Source organism: Theobroma umbraticum, unplaced genomic scaffold (assembly GCF_002168275.2).
Source record: "Theobroma umbraticum cultivar Fairchild unplaced genomic scaffold, ASM216827v3 scaffold_95.0, whole genome shotgun sequence".
Taxonomy (NCBI): Eukaryota; Viridiplantae; Streptophyta; class Magnoliopsida; order Malvales; family Malvaceae; genus Theobroma; species Theobroma umbraticum.
In genome coordinates this window covers 2926697-2934060 of record NW_018397257.1, presented here as the reverse complement: position 1 = coordinate 2934060, position 7364 = coordinate 2926697, and positions in this window count along the sequence as shown.

The window sequence follows — 7364 nt, the reverse complement described above, 5'->3', positions numbered from 1 at the left end:
TAATCTACCTTCTTTTTCTCATTTAGTTGCATCGCATCCTATTACTAGTTTTCTTTCTCGTCATCAATTATTTTCTACTTGTGAGACATTTACTGTTACCTGGTCTCAAACTTATGATCCTAACACCTATGATCAAGCTGTTAATCACTCTCATTAAAAAGATGCAATGCAATGTGAATTGAAAACTTTGGAGGATAATGGAACATGGAGTGTTGTGCCTCTTCCCTTTGATTTTTTTTTTTTTTGCAATGGGTTGTAAATAAGTGTTTAAGTTCAAAATGAGTGCAAATAGTAATGTGGAAAGGTATAAATCAAGGTTGGTAGCAAAAGGTTACAATCAAATGAAAGGTTTTAATTATCAAGAAACCTTCAGGCTTATTACTAAATAAACTACTATGAGAGTTCCTCTAGCTTTAATACCTGCAAAAGGATGGTTCTTATCATAGTTAGATGTTAATAATGCATCCTTGAATGGAGATTTACAAGAAACAGTTTATATGGATCTTTCTTAAGGTTATTCTATTAAAAGGGAGAATCCACCTGGTTCTAAGATGGTTTGTAAGCTACATAAATCACTTTATGCTTCAAGAAAGCTTCAAGACAATGGAACTCTAAGTTTACTACTTCTCTATTGAAGTATGGTTTTACTCAATCATTGTCAGACTATTCTTTGTTTACTAACACAACAATAAGTGGAGAATTTGTTGCATTACTAGTATGTGACAATGACATAGTCATTGTCAGCCAAGGGATGACCTAGAAATTTTTTCAAGTGGTGTCATAATTAAAATAATAATAATTAAAAATATAAATATGTCAAAATTCATAAACTAGAAATTTTAACATTAACTTAAAGAAAATGTAAATTCAATAAATTCATTTAATACTTCAAAGTAAAAATATTTAAGATAACTATAATTGTCCACAATCATTTTTCTTATTTTGGAAACAAAGCATGATAACATCAATAGAAACACTATCAAATGCATCTTTTTCAATATATGTCACCAAGCAATCATTCATCCAAAATAACTACTCGTTAGCATAAACTAAGATATTAGAATTAAATCAAATATGATTTACATAACAAATTATCAAGTTCAACAACTAACAATATGACAATTTTCTATTTATTGATCAAAACTAAAAATAAGCATCCACAAACCATATAAAGTAAATACAAAAATCAAATAATCAAACAACATATCTACAAAATAAATCAAGAAAAGAAAGAATCATAATTTCAAGATATTATTTGACATGCTATACTATTTTTTATTAGCTAGATTATAATTATGAACCTAAACTATCAAATTAATAAAAAAAAATTTAGATGTGAAGTATTTAAAAACTTAATTTGGGTTAAAAATTACTTACAATTTAAGCCCATATGAGTTTTGAACGAGTAAAAAACATAACCAAAGACTAAGAATAGGAAGGGTTTGAATTTTTTGATAGGAAAAGTCGTTTAGGTTTTGACTCTTTTAATAAAATCTTAAATGATAGAAGGAATTTTTTTTATCTTTCCATCTAGTATTTAAATATTAATAAATAAATTACTTTTGGATAAGTCAGTTTTACTTGGAGTCATTGACCTCACTCTTTATAAAATTGTAAAAAAAAAATGAGTTCATTAGTATATTAACTACCCTAATAACTTTAAATAAATAGTATAAAAACTAAAACTTTTTGCAAAGTGAATGGTGTCATGTGAAAACCAATAGTGTCACTCTCTTTAATATGGGTTCACCCATGTTGCCAGCACTACAACTCAAGCTATAAATAATGTCAAAGAGTATTTGAGCTCTCAATTCAAGGTAAAAGTTCTTGGAGCAATGAAGAATTTTCTAGGCCTTGAGATTGCAAGAAGTCAAGAAGGAATTTCTACTTGTCAAAGAAAGTTCACATTAGATCTTTTAGAGGAATATGGTATGCTTGGTGCAAAGCCAATCACTGCTCCTGTAGACTATAGTTACAAGCTGAGCAGAATTAATGATAGTAAGAAAGTTATTAATTCAACAAGATATAGACAATTGGTAGGCAAGCTTTTGTATCTAACAGATACCAAGGTAGACATTTTATATGCTGTTCAAGTGGCATCACAATTTATGGATAAACCTAAGCAAGACCATTTCTCATAAGCATATCGAATGTTTAAGTATCTCAAGTCCGCTCCAAGACAATGGATATTGACAAAATCATTTTCAAATTTAGTCTTACTTTCCTACTTAAACAATGATTGGATAGGGTAAGGGTGAGCAAAACTAGACCAGACCAATAACCCATCCGAATCAAATGCGATTGGGGTAAAACATTTTGGTCCATTAGGTCAATTGGTCCAAAAGGTTTGGTCCATTTAGTTTATTTGGTTAGTTCTCAATTTTAAAACTTTTGGACTGAATCGACCAAATGACCAAACTAATATTTTATATATATTAATATATAAAATATTATATATATTATTTTTAAATTTATATAAAATATAATATATATTTAATATTTTTAATTTTTAATTATTAAATTACTAATTACCACTGGGCTCTTTACACCCTATTCTTTCTTTCACTTCATTTTTAACCACTCATCCTTTACTCTTTCTTTCTCACCATTACTCTTTCTTTAGTCTTTACTTTTTTGTTCTTTCTTTCTTTCTTTAAAACCTAAATCTAAACTCACTAAGCAAGCCCTAATTGACCAAACCCCTAAGGCCCTCAAGCACTGCGTGATTGCCATTGCCACCACTGCCACTACCAATGCCCACAATCTACTAGTCCTCACTGTTTTTGCTAGCAAGAAGTGAATAAATATAAGCCTAACAGAAGCAATGATGCTCTAATTTTTTTTTTAAATAGCAACGATGCTCTATTGCTCTTATAATTCATACTTCATAGCTAATTAAGAGGAAGCCAGATTTCATTTATTCATACATATGTATTATATATTTCTTATAATCCATATATATATATAAGTCATTTATAGTCTGCTTTGAATTGAGTATTGACAATAAGAGATTCCATGTATATATTATAATATTTCTTATAGTTCATAGCTAATTAAGAGGAAGCCAAGTTTCCAGTTCAAGTGAGGGTGTTCGCCTATTGAGTAGTCATCATTGTGTATTTGTGTTTACTATTTAACAATTCATTATTTTTAATTTTTGTTTCTATTTCATTGCTATTGATAATTTGTTATCCGGTATTAATGTAATAATGTCTATATATATTTTTTAGAGCAATGTAAAGTGCAAATGATGATTCAATGCCACCAATAGGTACGACTAGTATATAACCAACATCACATTTCTCTTCACTAAGAGCAAATGAGGGTGAGACTTTGAGTTCTAAAGCAAAGAAAAAAAAGGAGTCCAGTTGAAGACAAAATCATAGAATTACCTCACTAGGTTTGTTAATGATAATGGTGTGAAATAAACTTGATGTAATTATTGTGGTAAGCAATATTTTGCTGATACTAAGTTTAATGGTACATCTTCATTAAAGAAACATATGGATATTTGTAAGGCATTTCCCCAAGATAGTAATAATCATCAAATGGAATAAGTTTTTAGATCAGGAGATGGGTCTTTAGCTACTTGGAAGTTTAGCCAAGATGGTATTAGGAAGACCATAGGAAATATGGTAATTTGAAATGAGTTATCGTTTAAGTTTATAGAGGGGAAAAGGTTTAAGGAAGTGCTGCATATTGCATGTCCTAAATTTGTTGTACCATTAAGATGTACTGTTGCAAGGGATTGTTATAAAATATTTATTAAGGAAAGAAACAACTTGAAACAATTACTGATGACATCTTTTTTGAGAGTATCCTTAACCATAGACACATGGACCTCATTATAAAGAATCAATTATATGTGTTTAATAATTCACTTTGTAATAAGAACTAGAAATTGAAAAAAAAAATCAACTTTTGTCCAATTTCTAGTCATAAAAGTGAGGCCATTAGGAAGGCAATTGAAAAAAGCTTGTGAGATTGAGGGATTAGTGAGGTTTTCATAGCAACAGTTGATAATGCTAGTTCGAATGATCTTGTAATTGCATACTTGAAAAAAAATGAATATGTTAAGGGAAGGTATTCTTGTATGCAAATATATTCATTTGAGATGAATTGCTCACATTATTAATCTTGTGGTGAATGATGGATTAAAATAAATGAATGAATCTATTGCTCATGTTAGAGGTGCTATGAGATATATGAAGCAATCTCTGCTAAGTTAGGAAAATTTAAAGAGTGTGTTAGATCTGCTTAGATTCAATCAAAAAGTAAGTTGTGTATAGATGTTAGCACTTAGTGGAACTCCATCTTTTTGATGTTGGATGCAGCTCAAAAGTTTGAATGATCATTTGATTCATTTGAAGATGATGATCCATACTGCAGAGGTGAGTTATTGATAGGGAATAAGGTGCATGATCTCACGGATTGGACGAATGTGATAAGGCTTTGTCTTTTCTTGAAACAGTTTTACGAACTCACCATAAAAGTTTGAGGTACTTTTTACACCGTTGTTAATATTTTTCTTAATTATATTTGTATCGTTTATTGCACTTTGCGTGATTGCCAAAGAACACCTGATGTTGATATGAAGTTAATAGCCAAGAAGATGGAGGAAAATTTTGATAAGTATTGGGGAAATGTTGAGAAAATGAATTTATTACTTTATATTGCTTCTATTCTTAATCCTAGGAAGAAGCTTGATTTTGTAGAATGGTGTTTGATGAAAATGTATTCTTTGATCAAGCTTCTATGATGACTAAGAATTTGAAAAAGGTAATGAAAGAGTTGTTTGATGAGAATAAAAGGATGTTGTTTCCTGAATACGTGACTGTTGGTTAAAGCAGTCAAGTTGAAAGGAGCTAATGTATAACAGATGATAGTGAAAGCTCATTACAAATGATAGTTATTTTGTCTGAGTACAAGAGGCATAGGATTGCAAGTGACAAAGATGATCAAAAAACGGAGTTGGCTAAATATTTAAGTGAGCATGATGCTATTGATCCCGATGACTTTGATGTTATGATGTGGTGGAAATTCAATAGTTAGAGATTTCCAATTTTTACCAAAATAACTCGTGATGTGTTGGCAATTCCAACATCCATAGTTGCATCTGAACAACTTCTAGTACTATGCATATAGGAGTTTTTAGCTCCTAAGCTTGCAGAAGCCCTTAGTTGTACCCAAGATTGGCACGGATCTTTATCTTTCAATTTCAATGAGATTGAGTTTAATATGGCAGACATTGAAAATTTTGAATTAGGTAATTAATTGTAATATTTCATTTTATTATTTTTTTTTCAATTCTTATTTCTTTATTTCTTTTAATTCTTTTTTGTTTATGCATTTTAGAGATGTCAAAGATTTGGATTGTGAATTCCATTTTTGTTGTTGATGATTGATGAGGAATGAGGTTACAAATGAATTCTTCACATTTCAACTGAGGTAAATGTTAAATTTTATGACTTTTTATATAATTTTTCATTTTTAATCTTCTTTTACTTTGTTATTAAAAAAATTATACTAATTATATTTTTATATTCTTTCAATTGTTAGATAGCCTATGTAACTGAATGTGAAGAGCCAAGTTAGAAAGAGATTCAAGTTGATAATTTACGATGGTTAATGGTCTTGTGTTAAATAGTTTTATTTTGTGGATGTTAAATTTATTATCTTTAACTCTTTGTTATGTTGAATTTTGAACATTAATTTAATAGTTTATATAAAAAGACATAATTGTATAAGTGAAGGAATAAATGTTATGTTTTTTTTATATTAAGATTATTTGTTTATTTAATAATTATAGATAAAGTTCATAAGTTTTAATATTGTAATTTGCAAAAAACAAAAAGGTTAAAATTTTGATCCATTGGTCCCAAATTGAATTGACCTAGTAAATTTGATGTCTGATTAGTTTGATCCTCTATATATTTAGTCAATTTTAACTAGTTTTGTAAAAATATTTAGTCCATTTAGACCTTAAATATGACCGACCGAACCAACTAAATAGTCTAATTGCTCACCCTTAGGGCAGGGTGCCCTATTACATGCAAGTCAGTCATTGGTTACTATATATTCTTAGAAAATTCACTAGTTAATTGAAAATCTAAGAAGCAATTAGTTGTTGCTCGAAGTTAAATAAAGGCAAAGTTTTGATCTATGGCTTTTACTTGCTGTGGAGTCATTTGGTTGGGAAACTTATTATTTAATTTTGGTATTAAGCATGAAGTAGCAATCAAACTTCACTACGACAATCAATCTACGATTTATGTTTGTCGTAGTCTTATATTCCATGAATGTATAAAATATATAGAAATGAGTTACCATTTCATATGTGAAAAGGTATTTGCAGGTATGATTAATCCTGTACATGTTACTCTAGATTGGCAAATTATAGATTTGCTTACTAAAGCCTTGCAATCAAAACAATATTACAAGTTACCAAGCAAGATGATTATTCATGCTCTGCCATGATTATTTATCTGGAAGAAAAGTACTAAGCTGGGACTGCAAACTGAAGAACTTGCAAGACTGAGTAAAAAAGAAAGCATGTGTAGCTTATATGTTCAATTAGGAAAGGTGATAGAGACTTGTTCAATATTTAAGTTTATTTACTAAACTTTACCATTTTTCTTTTTACTGTTTACTCGTAGTAAATAGGGAGTTAGTTAGTTGCTAACTAACTATACTAATATTTCTCTCTTTTGAAATAGACTTTATTGGTTTTAAATTTTCCCGTATATAAACCATTGCTCTGTAACTTTTCATTTGAGGAATGAAAAGATTTTCTTTCCACAAAAGTTTCTCTCAAGCTTATGTGATTTCCCACTTTTTTTTTCAAAATATAAAATTTTTTAATTTTTCATGTCAACAAACCCCATGATATTTTTTCTAACACTACACCTTTCAAATGATAACGACACTTATAACCACATGTTAACTACCATTAAGGACATACTTGAATCTAGGGGTGAGCAAATGAGTGGGTTGAGTGGTTTGATCCGCCATACCTAAAGACTAAATGGATCAAATATTTTTAGAAAAAAGACCAAACATAAAGGAAGATCGAACTGACCAAAACTGACCGAGCATAAAGAAAGACCAAGCTGACCAAATATCGAAATGGTTTGGTTAGTTTGGTTTTGGACCAATAGATCAAAATTTTATCCCTTCTTTTTTACAAATTATAATATTAAAACTTATAAACTTCATCCATAATTATAAAATATACAAACTATGTATAAATTAAATATATATAATATATTACTTTATTATATATAAAAAATTAATGGCACAATATATATGTTATAATATTTTAATTTTTATATCGAATTTTGTATAAATAATAACTAATTATAAAT